Raw genomic sequence first — 21,793 nt, 5'->3', positions numbered from 1 at the left:
ACACACACTCACACATTGACGCTATGTTTCTCTTTCATCTACCATAGCTAGCACGATCCAATTCCTAACATTTGGTATCAGAGCTTTAGGTTATGCTAGCTAGATTTGTCATCATGCATTAGTGTGTGTTAATCATTAGCATCTCCATTAGATCGATTAGCATTTCATTGTTACGACCCATTGACATTTTCATAAGTAGTTGCATCTCACTAATTAAGCACTAATCTAGTTATGTGTGGGCATGTCCTTGGCACACCCAAGAGGCCACTACCCTCCATGGCTAGATAGGCTTGATTAGGGAGAAGATTAGTATCCAATTTTTTGCATGCTCGTCATTTTTTGTGTCCTAGTTTGCACCTTCAATTAATATCTCCACCTTTGCAATCACCTAGCAATATTGACCTCATCTCGAAGTGCTTGACGCAAGCTCTCAGCAGAGCCTTATAGCTCTACAATCCGAGCTCGGGAGCCCCTTGATCTCTATGCCCAAACTTTTTCCTAAAAAAAGGTGTGTGTGTATGGAAACCTGCTAAGCTCGAGTTTAACAGCTTACTTTTTGGAGCTTCCTCACAAGCAAGGCTCGTGGGCTTGTTGGCTAGCCAAACTTAGGCACACTATGCTTGGCTTGAGGTCTCGGGGTCAAATACCCTTGCCTAAAATGGGGGAGAGCGGGTCCGCTGGGGAGTATTCACGCGCTTGCCCGGAGGTGCTGCCCGTTGGGGAGTACTCAAACGCGTAAGCCCATTTCGATTGGCTGTCCGGACTGCCCGCACCTGCCCAATAACCTGCCCTGCTGCTCGCTTGTGCCTGGCTTGCCCTGCCTGCGTGAGAAGCTACCCGACTGCCCGACCCTATAAGAGCCCCTTCCCATAGTCTAAGGCTTTGAAGCCTAACCACACAAAAGTGCTAGTCGATATGGTCTCACATCCTAAGGCTTTGAAGCCTCCCAAGCCACACAAGGGCATCAAACCTCAAAGATTTTCAAAGCCTCTACACCGGACTTCAAAGGTGACCATCGATCCAGCACTAAGAACTCAAACGAGAATCACTCCATATCAGCTTGGCTAGAAATCCAAGCAATCAAAGATACATTTGTTTTTCCTTGTGAAGAGGGGCTTCAACGATAGTGAAGAGGAGCTTCACATTGAAGGGAAATTCCAAAATACACATTGATCTTGCAAGCCAAGCACAACAATTTCTTGCAATGTATGTAATTATATTTGTCTACATGGATGACATTATGTGCTTTTGTAAGGGGATAGACATTGTCATTGGAGAGTCTCCAAATTGCTAAAACCTCTCCATGTGTGAAGATTTTGCGACAAAGTGTATGAGAAACACCGCATGCTTGGGCTCTCAGAGTATGACCAAGATGGAAAAGAAAGCATTAACTTTTTGCATAAACCCTTTTATGAGATATTTTAGCATATTGTTGCATGTCATTATGACGCATGGAATAAAGCCTAATTGCACAACAAAAAGGGGGACAGAAGCACTCGTTCAAGGGGAGGATACGAACTCACAGACCATGAAGCAGTTGAAAGCAGTAGCAGAAGTCACGAAGGGAAGAGACCTAACAAAGGATCAGCTCACATAGTAGAAGACGAAGAGGAAAAAGGAGAGAGCAACATTGTCTTTTATGAAGACCCATTTGAAGATGCAGACTCTCTACTTGTAGGGGAGGACTTTTTCCTGTGTGGATATCACCATCCTTTGTGAATTTTATTTTCCTGTGTGGATATCACCATCTTATGTGGATTTTGTTAGCCTGTGCGGATATTATCGTCCTGTGTGGATACCAACTTATCATCCTGTGTGGATTCTGCATCTTCATTATCTTGTCATAGTCCAAACCTCAAGGGGAGGATTGTAAAGTGTGAGCTTTGTCCTAAAGCGTGAGTCAAGGAGAGGAGAGTGGATTTATCCCACATGCCGTGGAGCAAGGCTGTAGAGCTACTTAAAGCTCATTTCATTAATGAATAAACACAACTCTATTTTGCACTACATGCTTGTCTAAGGTGAGCTTGTGCTAAGCTAAGTCAATACTCAAGATTGTGTTTATGAGTCCAAGCTAATTGTATCTTGGAACCTAATTCACGAGTGATAACCTTGCTTACACACACACTCACGCATTGACGCTATGTTTCTCTTTCATCCACCATGGCTAGCATGATCCAATTCCTAACACGCTTGAGATCAATTCTTTGAGTAGATTCGCTAATATGCGAGCTTATGGAAGGTTGAAGCCTTGCTAAGTGGAAAAATAGAGCCTATTATATGTGTTAACTACAATGGACACTTTTCATGTTGGTATCAAGGATATCAATGAGTTGATATCCTTGAAGGTGAAGTTATTCCTTGAAGTTCACTGTGCAAAAATGAGCAATTCATTTTTGCAGGTGAAGTTATTGCTCAAAGTTCACTTGTGTAGACTGTTCTCCATGGGTTGCTAGAAGTTTGCTAGTACTTGGAGACTTATGACCCCAGGAAACCCTTAGGTTCAAGTTTGATGCATTATGCACATTGCTATTCCAATAATCACTTTCAAGAAAGAACAATGTGTAGTTGAATGGGCTTTTGTTGCTACTCAAGGAGGAGGTGGTATTAGCAATGGAGTCACTTCTGGTGGTTCTTCTATGAGTAGTAGATCATCTACGTCTATTGCTTCTATTGGTAGCAGCAACTTGTCTAGGAATTCTAATGAAAAGAAGATGCATTGCCCTTATTGCAAGGTTAATGATCACTTGATAAAGAAATGTCCTAAATTGAAGGCAAAAGAAGCAAGAAGAAAGAGGCTAGATCTACTACTAGTGTAGCTATTGTAGAATCTTCTATGGGGTATTTAGTATAGAGTGTACTTATGATCCTTCTGTCCATGATGCATGTATGTCAATTGTTGCAGAGTCGCATGTTTGGTACTTTGATAGTGGTGCCACAAATACATTACTTTGCATCGTGATTTGTTTGCCTCTCTTGAGGCTATTTCTCACAAGTATATGATCACTTGTGCCAACAATGCCTCTTATCTTGTCAAGCGAGTTGGCAAATTGTAGTTCTTTCATACTTGTCGATGCACTTTATGTATCAAGGACAAAAGAGAACGTTATGTTTGTACCTGTAGTTGAAAGACTTGGTCTTTGTGGATGACAAATGTATAGTTCATGATCCCAATTTTGGTGATGAAAATGTTGCATCTGGCATTTTGTGTTGTGGGCTATATAAGCTCACTTTGTATGACAAGTGTGGATAGAATTTTGCCGATGAGTTGCGGATTCAAATGCTGTTTCAAATGCCAAACTTTGCATGCACATAATGGGCATTTGAATTTTGGCCATTTGAATTTGAATGCACATAATGGTAAAAGGAGTGGAATCAGAGAGAACCTTTGATGTTGGAATTTCCCAATAGACCTCTATCAAATTCATGAGATTTGTCCTTGTGGGAAACTACCCTCAATAAATTTCATTGTAGCTAGAGAACAGGCCACAATGTGGCAGGCTGTGGCACAACGTCCACACTCATGAACACAACTTAGCTTGGGCAGTGTGCCGACACGTGATTGTCGCCTCCGATACAGTTTTGGATCAACAACAATAGTACGAGGTCATAGAGCTAGTAGCAGCATCATCCACGTGCGATGGTTGACCTCAATAGGTGACATGGGCATTCGACGTGGACAATGGCAACAAAATGACAACAGCCAATCGATACCCACTCCATAGACACACGCCCTCAACTCACATCCAATAATTGCAACCATTGACCACGTAAGCAACTGGGTTGCATGATGTAGTCAAAAGAACAAGTAAACTGACGTCCACACTTTCACTGGCGTCAACCATTAAGTGCTTAACTACAAGAACCCCACGGGGTCCACTCCCAACCATGTAGTTGGCGATGCAAATCATGGCCATGGCACACCATGCAAACTGGTAAAGTTCATGCTAGCCATCATGCAGTAGCCAACAACTACTCAACCTACTTTTCCACCACATGTAGACTACTTGCATCACCCACTCCATGATGTCTACACACTCCAGAAGCCATTCCCTCACACGCAGCATGCATGCCCCATATAACCTCAGTCCACTACAACCTTGCATCTTTTGCCTAAAGTCAACCCCAAGTCATTCATCATCCCAAACCACTCTCTAATTGCATGAACTATGTATATAGATCCCCATGTGGTCATTGGCACTCTCTCTTGACTCTCTCTCATAATTGCCACCCGAGACTCTATCTCTCTCACTCATTGCTCATGATGCACACATCCACACACACACACACACACCAACACTGCCGTTTTCTCACCACCCAACCCTCTATCTCTTCCCTTATTTTCTCATGATGCCCACGCACACACACACATTGACACTGCCTTTTTCTCACCAACCGCCATCCAAAGTCGCCCTATCTTGCTAGCCAACCACCAATAGACCATCTCTCTCTCTCTGTGTGTGTGTGTGTGTGTGTGTGTGTGTGTGTGTGTGTGTGTGGTGTTGACTGCTTGATGTAGCCATGCAAGCTAACTGCCACACAATATAGCTGCCCATTGCATGCAGTTTTTAAGCCACCACTGCATGCCAAGTTTGCCCACCACCTAGTTAAGCATGGTCAATTGCGTTCACAATTGATCGATTATTTTCTTTTTTCAATCCCCTTCATCCCTAAGCCTGCAATCACACCTTATATTCCCCCCTATTCATCCAACAACTCAGCTTATTCTCCTCCTCCCACCTCCACTACTTCTCTCCCTCCTGCATTTATAATTATGCTCCTCATCTAACATCCTCAACTCATGCCAATAAACGTCATAAATATTCTCATTATCTCTTCTCACCCCTAGTCCCTCATTTTTTAACGGCCTACCCTTGTGTCTTTTAAGATGAGTCTCGTCCAACTGTTCCACTCTCCTTTCTCCATATTCTCACATCGAGTATCCTCTCATTACATGCCACACCCATAGGCCCTCATAAACACATTCCGACAACCTTGGACGCAATGAGCACCTATTCTAAAAGGGAGGGCTTAACAACGTCAGGAGGAAAAATGGGTAGCCGTGTTGGGTAGCTACAAAAACTGAATGAGACGTGCCAATATCCCATCTTTCATAAATCATCAAAGGAGTTCCAAAATCCCCTTATGTCATCTCATGTATAGCGAATAGAAGCTCACCATAATGCGATCAGGCGTCGCTGACACAGTTACTTGCGAGTCTACATACTGGCTACAATAATCACATCTCTCCCTATCCATCTTTCTTTATCCTTACAGCGTCGTTTGGAAAATTCCACTCCCACAACTTATAATGGCATTATAAGATGTTCAAATCTCCATCTTGTAAGACTTTGCAATAGACAATGATGTCTGGTTGGGCGTCGAGGTGTTTCGTAATTCTTTCGATGGTCGTAAAAGTATTGATTACTATGTTTGCAATACCCTACATGCTTGGTACAAGTTTACAAAAGGTCAACCTAAATTTCATGGTGTATCCAACTTTGGTACCCCCCACCAAAGATTAGATAAAAACTTCATACTAGAGAAATTCATATTGCCAAAAATATCCTCTACATTAACTCCTTTGATTTGCTGCATTCATCAACATTAGAAACCACTCAAGCTCTTAGGGTACTTATTCTAAATCAACAATGGGATTGTTTTTCTGTTATTATGTTCAAAGTATGTCTATTATTCTTTTCATTCCGTTCCCCCTGGCTTATTTCAAAATGTATTTAGAAAATTTTGTGTACTATCTTCACCAGAATATCATCATGCATGACAACTATCATAAACCATGGATGTCCTTTGCCTTTTGGGACATGTGCATTAGGGACCAATGGGATTATCAATCCCCATTCTCTGACCACCTCACAAAAGCCACACAAAAGAAAAGGCAAAAATCCATGAATGCAAACACATATCATCCACCAACATCACCTTTTTCAACCATTGGTATGATGTCCATAAAGAAATTTCTATAGTTTCTTTAATGTATATAAAACCACAAATTAAATTCTCATTTTTTTAATTACCCTTAAATCTTCCACTCTCTCATGTAAAACATATTAGCATAGTGTAGACATTAGCACAATAAGTTGTTTTAAGTTTTTTCTACTATTTGTTGAAATTCCCATTAATCCCTCTATTGTTGTCCACTTAATTTCTCTTAAAGGTAAATTTCATATATGTATTCGACATCTCCAATAGACTAACCTTCAACATTTATCCATTAATCCCTGTATTGTTGTCCATTTAATTGCTCCTGAAGGTAAATTTTATATATGTGTCCGACATCTCGAGCAGACTAACCTTCTTCTCCTCATTCCAAAAGCACAACATAACCACATGCTATCAACTTTAATAACGCCCCGGGTTATCCACTATCTCCTCTTTCAACATCAAGGTATAAATTTATTTATTTTACTGACCCAGTACCAATCTAACCCCTAACACCTATGCAACACAAATTTACCAATCACTCATTACGGACCGACTTTTTTTTTTGTCTCTACAACATTGATATGATAACATCCTAACCATTTTTTAATGATCTTGCTATGAATTTATGAACCACCTCATTTAATCTTCTCATTTTGTCCATTTCTCTTGTAAGCTATTCTCTTTGCAATTATACCTAACAAGCTACACTCAAGCTTGCAACAACATAGAATACCGTAAAACATTGTTTTAAAAGACATGGCTCTTTTAGTTATTTTCATTAATTGTATAAGCTATGAAATCGATCTATCCTATCATCATCACGGTACTTGTATTGAATGGAATTACTATTGACATGAATTAATGTTAAGCTATAAAGCTACTTACATGAGCTCACGTGATATGGGATGGTCAAGAACAACTTTTGCATACTTCACTATTCAAACATATTTCACTTTGGTATCAAACAGGTAATATATGTGTTGTCTCCTATGCCTTGCCTATTCTATTGGTCATGTGCACACATAATCGCTGATTTAGGCAGTGTGTAAATGCTCATTTTAGTGCAAATTTTTTGATTTAGACAACACTAACTATCCATACAGATCTGCCAATTTAGGCAGCATGAGTGTAGATTAGTCAATTGAAATAGCACATTAATAAACAATAGATTCAAAGGTTTAAGCAATATGAGTGAAGATTTGCCGGTCTAGGTAGCACAATTGCAGATTCATCAATTTATGTAGCACGACTAATTGTTGTCGATTTGTCGATTTATGCAATATTGTCGGCTGACTGCCAAGCCTCTCCATATCGATGCCAGCAAATCGAGAACCACAGACATGAAATGTCAATCCGTGGGATGTAGTTGACCCAGCTAGTGCATGGAGGCTACAAGAGATAGTTAATCTCTTGGAAAACCCAAGTCTAGTGTGCTCTCCCCTAGATCGATCTCAGGTGCGTGTAAGACATCAAAGGCCACTTTCCTTACTACAAGCTTGATCCGATGAATTTGTATAGCTAAGGTGCTCCAATGGCAACAAAAATTAATGCCTAGCATGTGAAGAGTATCCTCAACATCCCTATGTGCTCAAAAGTCATTTCTGGCACTCTGGAAAAATTGCACCTAAGATAAATATTCATGTTTATCAAAGCATAATACGTTGATTTCATGTAGTTACAATGCTCCAAATGCGACAAAACTTCCTGCCTAGAATGTGCAGAGTATCCTCAACACTCTTATGTGCTCAAATGTCATTTTAGGTCAGTCAGTTTCGGACTCTGAAGCACTCTATAGCTTTCTTAGGACATGCTCTATCTATTCCTATGGTCAAAAACTAGTTTAAATGTGTGTATTGTGCATAGGGAATGAAAATAGCTCATAGACGGGCATGCCTAAAAACACAACTTCATCGCGAGAGATTTACGTAGAAAGAGAGATCTTTCACCTGCGAGCACGTTAGTATACTCGGATTTTCAATGCAACCACAAGGGAGACACGAAACATTGAAACATAAGAGAGCTCACAAGACTTATTGTAGCCTACGCTCACTTTCATTATTTACAACTTACAAACCCTTATAAAAGCTGGCTTTTATACCTTAGCCATAAGGTTTAAATGTGAAATGTCTGCATGGCAAAGACGTTTGAGGCTCCACACTTACTGTATCTGCAACCTAGGCACACTAAGTGACCTATTTTTAACATCTTGGAACTCTCATTGAGCCCGTAACACATTACAATTATCACAATGGCTAAATAAATCGGGAAATAACAATACATGGCCATTTCGAGAAAATGTAAAAAATTTGTCTCTCCAATCTTCACTGCTTCTTCATATTCATCTTTGATGTGAATTCATAAGGCTTCGGTCTTTAGAAACACTTGTTAACTGACGTAGACTTAGTTAACATTCCCCACGTTTGATTTTAGTGCCCGTCCTAGGGCACTGTTGAGAAGTGTCCGTGGAGGTGATGGAAGGTTTTTGATTGGTTGTTGATGGGTTGATTGTCTTCATTTTTCATTGAATTTATTGATGAGGTTCATTCTGTTGTTGCATCTTCATTGGTTTGAATTTGTCTCTAATGTAAGAGATGATGACTCATTTGTGTGTTGTAGTAGCATAATGGCAAGGTTGTTGTTTATTTATTAACAGTATGTACAAGAGAAGTAGAATGATGATGATCTAAATTAGGGGAAAAAAGTGTCTTTGGGATACATGCATTATTGGAGTACTTATTAGCATGGGAAATATTAATAAATTACTAAAGGGATTATTTGCTGATGGATATGGAAATAGGGTGTATGCATGATAAGGTGTACCCACTTTCAGCAGTTGCCCCCACCAAGACAGCAAAGAAACAACCTCTTTTTTGCCATTCCTACGTACATTCGACTTGCTTGCACTTACTTTGAAGAGGCAAGATTTGGTAGCCACACAAAGCACATAGTTGCAAACACAATGGAAAGCTCTGATCTTCATTTTTTCACAAAGCACATAGTTGCAAACACAATGGAAAGCTCTGATCTTCATTTTTTCACATCTAAATGGTAATTTTATTGTGCAAGGACTAATCTGGTTCAGCCTGTCACACCTGGTTACAGCAGTGTGACCTTGATGAAGAAATACTTATAACTTTTTATGGGATTTTCTTCTTTACTTACTCTCTTGCACATGATATGTTCACTTGGCAAGCAATTTAACTTGATTTATTGATAATTTTTTGGATCTTTGTATAATTAATATTCATTTTTTCTTTGTTAGAATTTCTATTTACAAAAACCTAATTTTTTAACACCAAATATCTTATGATGTAGAGTTTATTTTGCAAGATCCAACGGTCATTTGATAGATTATGACCCAAGGAATGCGACCATGCAAAAAAAAAAAACTTCAACCGTTCATTTTTTAAAGATCTACCTTAGAAATTAAGGATGGAGGATAACCAAGGGCATGGACGTGTTGATGGAACGGTGTGGACCGACAGTTGGGCTGACACTCAGAGTATGTCCGCAATGAAGGAGTACGAGCGGAAGTGCGATGCAAGAGAGAGTGCGAGAAGAAGAGCACGACGATATGGTGAACTCGCTCTACTGTAATGTGTAGAGCATAGTGAGTTCTTATTAGGTTTTTACAAAAGAATATGTGTACATACCTCGCGGCCCGCCCACTTACCTGGGCGACCACATTGGGCTTTATACCCCAACAACCTCCCACTTAAAGTCCAATGTGGTACTTTAAGTGTGAGAGAAGCTACTCTACAAGCTAATATACAAGAGATGTAGAGAAGTGATGTACTACCCTACACCTAACTGCTTGCGAAAATGCGCAAAGCTCTCTGAGGGAAGTCCTTTTGTAAGTAGATCAGCAGGATTTTCTGTGGTGTTAACTTTGACAAGCTGAAGTTGCTTATCCTCGAGCATTTCCCTGATGAAATGATACTTCACATCCACATGCTTTGTCTTTGAGTGATAAACTGGATTGCGAGCCAATTGTATAGCACTTTGACTATCACAATATAACACAGGCATCTCTTCTTTGATTCCCAAATCTGTTACTAGTCGATTAAGCCAAATTGATTCTTTGCATGCCTCTGATGCTGCAACATATTCAGCCTCTATAGTAGACTGAGTAACACAATCTTGTAATCTAGAACGCCATGATACTGCTCCACCAGCCAATGTAAAGACATACCCTGACGTAGACCTTCGGTTGTCTAAGTCACCTGCATAATCTGAGTCTATAAAACCCTTTACACTTAGCTCCTGACTCCCATAGCATATACGCATACTCTTTGTAGCTTTCAGGTATCTCATATATTCCTTTCACTGCCTCCCAATGTTTCTTGCCTGGGTTTGACATGTATCGACTTACTACTCCCACTGCAAATGCAATGTCTGGGTGAGTAGAAATCATTGCATAAATCAAACTACCCACTGCAGACGCATATGGAATCTTATCCATTTCAGCCCGTTCTTCCTCAGACACAGGACAATCTTGTTTGCTAAGTTTCACATATGGTGGCAATGGAACACTCAGTGCCTTTCCCTTCTCCATATTGAAACGTTGCAAAACCTTGTCAATATACTCTGTTTGAGATAACCAAATCAACTTCTTTGATCTGTCTCTCTCAATGCGCATACCAAGTATATGACTTGCCTCACCCATGTCTTTCATGTCAAACGATTTTGCCATCTTTGACTTCAAAGCTGAAATTTCTTCCAAGTGCTTTGCAGCAATCAACATGTCATCCACATACAAAATAAGGATCAGCCAACTTCCATCCTTAGCCTTCTTTGTATATAGACAGTAATCAAACTCACTACGTTTGTAGCCTTGAGAAATCATAAACTTGTGGAATTTATGGTACCATGCCCTCGGTGATTGTTTTAAGCCATAAAGACTCTTTAACAACTGGCATACCCAATCTTCCTTGCCTTTCTCAACAAACACTTCTGGCTGCTGCATGTAAATTTCCACATCTAAATCACTATGCAAGAACGCTGTCTTGACATCCATTTGGTGCAACACCAAATCTAATATGGCAACCAATGCAAGAAAGCATCTCAATGTAGTCATCTTGACCACCGGATAGAAGACTTCATCAAAGTCAATGCCTTGTTCTTGCTTAAAGCCCTTGGCAACAAGCCTTGCTTTGTACTTTGGCTGACTATCATGAGCGGTGATCTTATACCTGTAAACCCATTTACAAGGTAGAGCCTTTTTGCCCCGTGGTAATTTAACTAGCTTCCATGTATGGTTTTTATGCAGAGCTGTCATCTCTGACTGCATGGCCAATTGCCAATTCCTGGAGTCCTTCATTTGCACTGCTTCCTTGTAATATGAAGGCTAATTGCAATCAGTCAACATGACATAGTTCATAGATGGAACAAACCTATCAAGAGGTCGCGTGACACGTCCAGATCTACGCACAATAGGTGGCTCAAGCTCAGCCACAACTTGTGGTTCCACTCTATCCTGTCCTTGCTCCTCTTGAGCCTTGACATTTTGTCTTGCACGTGCAGGTCCATCTTCTTGGAAGACAACTCTTCTAATCTCCTCAACCCTCTCTGGTTTAGAATGATATTTGGATTCATTAAAGTGAACATCATTGCTGCGGACAACCTTTCTAGATTCGGGATCCCAAAGTCTGTACCCCATCTCACCAGAATTACCATAGCCTAGAAAGATGCACTTTCTACTCTTTGGCTCAAGTTTGTTCCTAAATTCCTTTGGAACGTGAGTATATGCCTCACAGCCAAAGACTCTGAGATGCTTGTATGAGGGCATTTTGCCTGACCATACCATCTCTGGTACTGAATCCTTCTGCAAAACCTTGCTAGGAGATCTATTTACAAGATGAACAGTTGTTGATACAGCTTCAGCCCAAAACCCATTTGGCAGCTGTGCATTAGACAACATACTTCTGACCTTCTCTTGTATGGTCCTATTCATCCTCTCAGCAACACCATTTTGAGGAGGATTGTAAGGAGCAGTAAGTTCACGTTTTATACCTTTTGACTCACAAAAGTCCTGAAAGGCCTTTGAAACATACTCTCCACCATTGTCAGTGCGTAAGCATTTAAGCTTCTTGCCACTCTGATTCTCCACAAGTGTCACAAACGTTTTGAAAACACTAAACGCTTCATTCTTGTGCTTGAGAAAGTAAACCCATACTTTCCTCGAGTAATCATCTATAAATGTCATAAAGTAAGAAGCTCCCCCTAGAGATAGGTTAGGCATAGGTCCACACAAATCACTATGAACAAGTGCCAACTGTGTATCTCTTCTACTGCTTCTATGCTTATGTGGCTGCTGTGTTTGCTTACCATACAGACAATGTTCACAGAATTCAAAACCATTAAATGAAAATCCAGGCAAATAACTAGAATGAGACAAGATTTCCATTCCCTTCTTGGACATATGTCCTAACCGGCTATGCCACAAAGAAACGTTCGGCTGCTCGGTTACATTGATTACATTTTTAGAGACATTTGATACATAAATCATGTAAAGTCCTCCAGACTTTACTCCATGTGCTACTGTCATAGAACCCTTGGATATCTTCCACATGTTCTGTCCAAAAGTGGTGACGTAGCCAGCATCATCAAGTAAACCTGTGCTGATCAAGCTCTTTGTAATTGCGGGAACATGTCTCACATTCTTCAACGTGAAAGAAGAGACATTCTGAAACTTCAATTGAACATCTCCAACACCTAAGATCTCACATGTCTGCCCATTGCCTAGCCGAACATGATCTTTAGTGGTCACATAAGAGGTAAACCACTCCTTGTTTGGAGACACATGAAGTGATGCCCCTGAGTCTATAATCCAGTCACTCAGTCCATTTCCATCAGATGCTGTAAGAAGAGCTGAGTCCATTGTATTCTTCAAGAAGTAGATGTCTCCTGACACTAGACTGTCATCCTCTGCAACAGTGTTTGTCACATTTATTTCTTGAATCTTCACTGAGGACTTGTTCTTCTCACCATGGTCTTCAGCTTTCTCTTTGCCCTTTTCTGCTTTCCATTCTCTGCAGTCTCTTTTCATGTGACCCTTCTTGCCACAATGGTAGCATTCTATGTCACTCTTGCCTTTAGCACTGCGGGACTTGCTACGAGACTGATTCCTCTTTCCACCTTTGTACTTTTCTTTGGTACTTCCCCTGACAACTAAGGCTGTTCCTTTGCCTTTGTCCATTGTCTTTCTATTGGTTTCTTCAGTAAGCAGACTTCCTTCTACACCTGCTATGTTCAAACCATCTGGAGGTGCAGAATTACTCAAAGTTGTGCAAAAAGTGTCCCAACTTTCCGGCAATGTGATCAACAGGAACATAGCTCTAACAGGTTCATCAAACTTGACACCTTGAGCTGACAACTGACTATAGATTGTGTTGAATTCATTCAAATGATTGGACATAGGTGTCCCTTCTTTCATCTTCAAGTCAACAAGCTTCTTAAGCCAATATACCTGTGAAGTTGCACTCTGCTTCTCATAAAGATCACTGAGCTTTAACCATGCTTGATAAGCCGACATCTCGTCTGCTACATTGAAGTAAACGCTTTCTGCCAAAGTCAGCATAATGGTAGAAAGTGCCAATTCATCCATTTCGTTCCATTCATCTTCGTCCATATCTTCTGGTTTTATCCCCTTGGAGCTTTATAGGTTTTATCTGCTTCTTTTGTACCAACACGTGCCAAATCTACTTCTTCCACAATGGGAAATTGGTTCCATCCAGCTTCTTGATATTGTAAAGAGCAGTGTCCTATGATCCAGCCATAGCTACGCTTCACAGTGGTTTACTTTCCTAGGAAAAATTCGGCAGAGTTTCCCCTGTAAACTGACCTCTGAACCAATATCAACCTGTCAAATGAACCAAGAAAGCTTCAGATTCTGCATAAATTTTGGCAGAGTCTCCTTTGTAAAATGGCTCTGGTGTACTCAAAAAACAGACCAAAAAACAGCTCAAAAAACACTATCTCTCTGACACTGTAAGCTGCGGGTAAACCTGTCCTGCACCTGTACTGTCTCTCACTGTCCTATCACTGTCCTGTAAGCATAGACTGTGACAATGCCTCAACGGCAGTAAAGCAAAGATGCAATCCCAACTGTCTAACTCACAGTCAATACATCCTAGCTGCCTATCTAAGGGTGCTCAAGGGATCGCTCCAAGACCTGTATCACCGAAAGGATCTCAACATTCGAGAATCCCCCAGCTCAGATTGGAGTGAAATTCGACAGGCGAAGACACGGCCCCAAATCTCGTGGGTGAGCCCGAAGGTCACGGTGTGCTCAGAATTTCATTCTGAGGTCATCTCAGTCACCGTTCGGCTTCAACAAAGTTCTACGCAGGCCATTTTCGACTACGTGGTCTTAGCGGGTGCAGATCCGACTCTGCAAATTTGGGGTTTTCAGCCTACGACTGCAGGTGCTGAGGATATCGACACTCCCAGAGTGTTGATTTGTGGCTGTCTACACATCGAAGGATGGCTCACAGTTCTTGGAGGCGTGTCACATACGACACGGGCGCATCTACACACAGACTGTAGGCGACATCCACTAGTTCATCAGGTAGCTTGTGTTTGCTGCTTGATATTCCAGATTTCATCCTAACATTGCAGGTACTTCCACATGGGATGTATTGTCAAAGATGATGTATGTCTGTTGAGGGTTTGCTGGCTGTGAGTCACGCAGCAAACAACCGCCGCAGCGGTTACAACATACAGTGGGAAATTTGTGGATGTATGACTTTGTGGGAAGTCTATGTACTGTCAGATTTACTGCAGCCTTTGTTGAGGGTCTGATACCAGTTGAAGGAGTACGAGCGGAAGTGCGACGCGAGAGAGAGTGCGAGAAGAAGAGCACGAAGATATGGTGAACTCTCTCTACTGTAATGTGTAGAGCATAGTGAGTTCTTATTAGGTTTTTACAAAAGAATATGTGTACATACCTGGCGGCCTGCCCACTTACCTGGGCCACCACATTGGGCTTTATACCCCAACACGCAAGGGCTGACAAGTACGTGAAGCACGAAGTAGATGACGTCATTGTTGATGACAATGTGACAGAGCCGATCGAGGTCGGGTGCACCGGTGGGGCCGACTACTTCAAGGGAGGACAATCAAGGGCTCATCCGTGCAAGTCTTTGATGACGGGATGAATCGGACCGACAGGGGTGGATAGATGAACATGTGCTTAAAGCACCAAGTGAACGACCCCACCATCGACTACATTGTGATGGAGCCGATCGAGGCCAGTAGCATCGATGGAGCCGACAAGCCATGCATGTGAAGGATGATTGGGCTGCCTGGATCGACGTGTGAGCCACGTGAGGATTAAAGAGTGCGTGAAGGACGGAGCGAAAGATGCCACCATCGACTTCATCGTGATGGGGCCGATAGCATCGACGAGGCCAACGGCAGGCTGTGAACAGATGCGACAATGGGATGGCATGGGAAAATCTCGGTGAGCCAACATGATGGGTGTGTCAACGAGGGTCGACTGGTGCATGAAGAACGAAGCGAAGAACGCCATGCCGATGACACAATGATAGGGCCGGTAGCGTCGAGGGGGCCACCTGTGTTATAACTAGAAGGATGGACACGAGACTTTTTAGGGGTGGACAAATGGAGTTAAAACCCCACCCGTGTAAAGTCACGTGGCCATCTGATATGGTTTGGGTGGTTCAGAACCATACTGTACGCTAAAATGGACTGTACAAACCATACGATCCATTTTACCACATAGTCTGGGCCTTGACCAGCCATAGTAGTTTAGATGGCTATGCAACTTTGCATGGGTTGAAAAATAGCACTCACCTCCACCAGTGAAACTTTTTGTGTCCATCCGATATTGTTTGGGAGGTTCTGATACATAATATACGCTAAAATTGGCCATATGAGACATACGAACTATTTTAGCACATAGTATGGGCCTTGATTGCCCAAACCATATTTGATCCATGCCAAACTTTGTAGGTATGGGTAAATGGTTCTCATTATCACACGTGCAAAGTCTCCCGGCCATCCAATATGGTTTGGGTTTTCTCGACTCATACTATGCCCTAAAAAGGGTCGTATGAGCCATCCCATTTTAACGCATAGTTTGGGCCTTGATAGCCTATACCATACTCAATGGATGTGCAACCTTGCACGCATGGGTAATTTTTGCTCAATCCCATCCATGAAATGTTTCAACACCATCCAATATGGTTTGGGCAGTCCTGACCCATACTATGCACTAAAATGGGCTATATGTCTCATACAGCCCATTTTAGCGCATAGTAAGGGCCTTGACTGCCTATACCATATTAGATGGCTATGAAAAAGCATGGATAGAGGAATAGCACTCATCCACACCCGTAGAAATTTTTTTACTCATCCAATATAGTTTGTGCAGTCCAGAAGCATACTATATGCTAAAATGAGCCACATGGCCCATACGACCCATTTTAGCACATAATATGAGCCTTGACCACTCATACCATATCGGATGGTTGTGCAACCTTGTAGGGGTTAGATAATGGTTCCCACCTCCGCCCGTGAAAAGTCTTGTGGTCATCCAATATGGTTTGGGCAATCTCGAACCATAGTATGCACTAAAACAGATCGTATGGCTCATACGACCCATTTTAGCACATAGTATGGGCCTTGAACGCCCATACCAATTTGAATGGTTGTGAAAATTTTCAGGGGTGTGATAATGGTGCTCACCCCCACCCATGCAAACTCTCGTGGCCATCCAATATAGTTTGGGTGATCAAGACTCATACTATGCGTTAGAATAGGTTGTATGAACCATATGGTCCATTTTAGCGCATAGTATGGACCTTGATCACCCAATCCATATCAAGTGACTATGAAACTTTGCACGGGTGGGGAAATGGCGTTCACCCTCACCGGTGCAAAGTCTCATCGCCATCCAATATGGTTTCATCGGTCTCGATCCATACTATGCGTTCTAAACCCTAAACCTTGAACCCAGAACCGTAATCCCTAAACCATAAACCCAATACCTTTAACCTTAAACTCTCAACCTAAATCCTTATTTCTAAACTCTAACCATATACCCTAAACTCTAAACCCTAAACCATAAATCTTAAACCTTGAACCACAAACCCTAAACCCTGAACCCTAAACCCTAATCCATAAACCCAAAACCCTAAACCATAAATCTTAAACCGTAAACCTTAAACCTTGAACCATAAATCCTAAACCCTATACCCCAAACCCTAACCTTAAATCCTAACCCATGAATCCCAAACTCGGATGGTTGTGAAAATTTGGACGGATGGGGGAATGGTGCTTCACATCCATTTAATATGGTTTGGGCGGTCCCCATCCATACTATGCATTAAATGGCGGTATGGCTACCCTAAACCCTAAACCTCGGATGGTTGTGAAAATTTGGACGGATGGGGGAATGGTGCTTCACATCCATTTAATATGGTTTGGGCGGTCCCCATCCATACTATGCATTAAATGGCGGTATGGCTACCCTAAACCTTAATCCATAAACCCTAAACTTGGATGATTGTGCAATTTTGCACCGGTGGAGAAACGGTGCTCACCCCCATCCATGAAATTTTTCACAGCCATCCAATATGGTTTGAACGGTTTCAACCCATACTATGTGCTAAAATAGACTATATGGCTCATACAATCCATTTTAGCGCTTGGTATGGGCCTTGACCACCCATATCATATCCGATGGTTGTCAAAATTTCCATGGGTGGTGAAATGGTGATCACCCCCACCCATGAAAATTTTCCCAACCATCCGGTATGGTATGGGAATTCAAGTTCCATACTATGTGCTAAAATGGGACATATGGCTTTTACAAACAATTTAGCAGATAGTATGGGTCGAGACCTCCCAAACCATATGGCTCTTACAACATAGTATGTGACATATGGCTCTTACAACAAATTTTAACACATAGTATGGATCGAGATCTCCCAAACCATATTGGATGGCCATAAGACTTTTTATGGATGGGGTTGAGTACTATTTCCTCACTCATGAAAAAATCTCACAGTTATTCGATATGGTTTGCATGGTCAAAGCCCATATTATGTGTTAAAATGGACCGTATGAGCCGTACGACCCATTCTAGCGCATAGTATGGTTTGAGATCACCAAAATCATATTAGATGGTCAAAATACTTTGTATGGGTGAAGATGAGCACTATTATTCCATCCCTGAAAAGTTTTATATCCATCCAATATGGTATGGACGATTAGGACCCATAATATGTTCTAAAATGGGCCGTATGAGACATATAGTCCATTTTAGCACATAGTATGGTTAGGGACCGCCAAAACATATGGGATGGCCACAAGACTTTGCAGGGATGGGGGTGATTACCATTAATTCATCCCTACAATGTTACACAATCATCTGATATGGTATGGGTGGTCAAGCCCCATATTATGCGCTAAAATAAGATGTATGAGCCATACGACTCATTTTAGCTCATAGTATAGGTTGGGATTGCCCAAACTATATTGGATGACCACAAGACTTTACACGAGTGGAGGAGAGTCAAAAGTTTCCACCCTTGCAAATTTTTCTAGCCATCCGATATGGTATGGGCAATCAATGCCCATACTATGTGCTAAAATGAGACATATGGCTCACACAATAAATTTTAGCACATAGTATAGGTCGAGACCTCTGAAACCATATTGGATGGCCATAAGACTTTGTATGGGTAGGGTTAAGTACTATTTCCTTACTTGTGTAAAGTGTCATAGCTATTCGATATGGTTTGGGAAGTCAAAGCCCATACTGTGCGCAAAAAAGGATCGTATGAGCCATACAACCCATTCTAGCGCATACTATGGTTTGAGACCACCAAAACCAAATTGGATGGCCACAAGAATTTTCATGGGTGATGAAGAGAACTACTATTTCATCCCTGTAAAGTTTCATATCCATATGATATGGTATGGACGATTAGGACCCATAATATGTGCTAAAATGGGCCGTATGAAACATATGGTCCATTTTAGCACATAATCTCGTATAGGATGGCCACAAGACTTTTCAAGGATAGGGATGATCACCATAAATTCACCCCTACAATGTTACACAACCATCTAATATGGTATGGGCGGTCAATACCCATATTATGCGCTAAAATGGGACTTTTGAGCCATACAATCCATTTTAGCGCATAGTATGGGTCGGGACTGCCCAAACTATATTGGATGGCCACAAGACTTTGCAAAAGTGGGAAAGAGTATATTTTTTTCACCCTTACAAATTTTCCCAGCCATCTGATATGGTATGGGCAGTCAAGGCCCATACTATGTACTAAAATGAGATATATGGCTCATACAACAAATTTTAGCACATAGTATGGGTCGAGACCTCTCAAACCGTATTGGATGGACTTAAGACTTTGCAAGGGCTGGGTTAAGTAATATTTTCTCAGTTGTGAAAAGTCTCATAGCTATTCGATATGGTTTGGGTGGTCAAAGCCTATACTATGGGCTAAAATGAATCGTATGAACCATATGACCCATTCTTGCGCATAGTATGTTTCGAGACCACCCAAACCATATTGGTTTTCCATAAGACTTTGCATGGGTGGGGGTGAGCTCTATTATCCCATCCCTAGAATGTCTCATAGCCATCCGATATGGTATGGGCTACCAAGCCCCATAATATGTGCTAAAATGGGCCATATGAGACATACGGTTCATTTTAGCACATAGTATGGTTCAAGACCGCCCAAACCAGCCACAAGACTTTCCACGGGTGGGGGTGAGAACCATTAGTTCACCCCTGTAATGTTACACAATTATCCGATATGATATGGGCAGTTAAAGCCCATACTATGTGCTAAAATGGGATATATGGCTCATACAACCCATTTTAGCGCATAGTATGGGACTTGACCGCCCATACCATATCGGATGAATGTGCAACTTTGCATGGGTGGAAAAATAGTGCACACTCCCATCCGTAAAAATTTTCATAGCCATCCCACTACAAGAGGCTCTTCATATTAGCGACGCTCACATAGCGACGCTCCTGAAAAAAATTCCCGGTGTCGCTATGAGCGTCGCTATGAGCGTCGCAAATTTCTTTGTAAATTTGCGACGCTCATAGCGACGCTTATAGCGACGCTCATAGCGACGCCGGCTGGGGTAAAAAAATAACCGAGCGCGCCCAAAAACTCAGATCTCAGATCTGAGTTTTTCGGCGCCCTCAAGCAAGGAGCAGGTAACGCTCTCCCTCACTCTCTCTCTCTCTCTCTCTCTCTCTCTCTCTCTTTTTCTTCTCCACACACACACACACACACACACACACACGAGGAGAGGAAGGAGAGCCAGGTATGCTCCTTCCCTCTCCTCATTCTCATGTTCCCTTCCCCTCTTTCTCTCTCCCTCTCTCTCTCTCACACACACACACATACACACACACATAGTGTTTTTGAGAGAGAGAGAGAGAGAGAGAGAGAGAGAGAGAGAGAGAGTACAAACAAAAACAAAAACGCACACACACATACATAAACAAAGAATGCACACACACATTGAGAGAGAAAAAGAGAGAGAGAGCATGCATAAACAAAAAACGCACGCATTGAGAGAGGAAAAGAGAGAGAGAACATGCATAAACAAAAAACGCACACATTGAGAGAGGAAAAGAGAGAGAAAACATGCATACGATCCAAAAAAATGCACACACATTGAGAAAGAAAGAGAGAGAAACTAATTTAACGTCGTAAGAAACTAATTAAAATTAAAAGACCTAAAGATCTAGCCGACGAGGAGTTGAACTCAAGACCTATTATTCAACAGGGAAATGGCATAATCAATCTATCATACTTGGCATGGGTGATAGAAAGGTTATACCATTTATCTCTTTTTATTGGCCCACACATCCACACACGCGCACACACACAAGAAGAAGAGAGTTATAACGTCGTAGGAAACTATCTTAAAAGACGTTAAAGATTACGTTATATGTAGACTTACATTAAATTAGATTTAGGTTTATTTTTAACTAGATTTACGTTTATTTAAGCTAGATTTAGATTTACGTTATATTAGATTAGATTTAGGTCTCCATAGACTGCGATGCCTGCATGAAGCGGGTGAAGAAAGCCCTCAATGGAATATAGGGTATTGCTGCCTTCACTCATGGTGGGCTCCGTCGATCCAAAAGTACTGGTGAAATGTCTTCAGAAGATAGGGAAGAAGGTAGATCTTCAGGGCGGCAAGAGTCACTACATCCCCGACACAATGACCATCTAGACAACCTCTAGTCATTAGACTTACGTTAAATTAGATTTAGCTTTATTTTTAGTTAGATTTACGTTTATTTGGATTTACGCTTATTTACGTTAGATCGAGTCCACGCAAGAATTACTTACGGTTTAGGGTTTAGAGTTAGACGAACAGTGAAAAGATCTACTGTGAAAAGATGTTAAGATGAAGTGAAGTGCTACAGCTAGAGAAGAGGCAAAGGGGTTTTGTCCACTACATGCAGTATCATGTAGACGTGGGTGTGTAGATTTCTTGTACCCACAAATATAGGTATTGACCAATAAAGACGAGATTATAACCCGGTGGTTCTGATCTCCGTGCACCTCTAGACCGAGGTGTGCGGGGATTGGACATGACTAGAGAATGTGAGGTAAAGAGAGAGAGAGAGAGAGAGAGAGAGAGAGAGAGAGAGAGAGAGATAAGACGAAGAATGCCAATAGAATATTAAATTTGTTGTCCAGGTTATAAGTTTTTTATCCTCATTATGAGTAGCGACGAGGATGTGGGACCGTCCAACCGAAACACCTATCTCTCAACTAGGGTCTTATGTCCTTGTAATCAATGCAAGCATGCTGTG

General features: G+C 41.6%; 1 pseudogene; it reads left to right on the top strand.

Annotated features, from left to right (window-relative positions):
• Positions 1 to 658: 658 nt before the first annotated feature.
• Positions 659 to 15,645, top strand: LOC147441470 (uncharacterized; annotated as a pseudogene).
• The last annotated feature ends 6,148 nt before the right edge of the window (positions 15,646 to 21,793 follow it).

Source organism: Adiantum capillus-veneris, chromosome 15, assembly GCF_014529385.1.
Source record: "Adiantum capillus-veneris isolate H3 chromosome 15, ASM1452938v2, whole genome shotgun sequence".
Lineage (NCBI taxonomy): Eukaryota > Viridiplantae > Streptophyta > Polypodiopsida > Polypodiales > Pteridaceae > Adiantum > Adiantum capillus-veneris.
The sequence above is the reverse complement of the archived record's forward strand: the minus strand, read 5'-3'. Positions and strand labels throughout refer to the sequence as shown.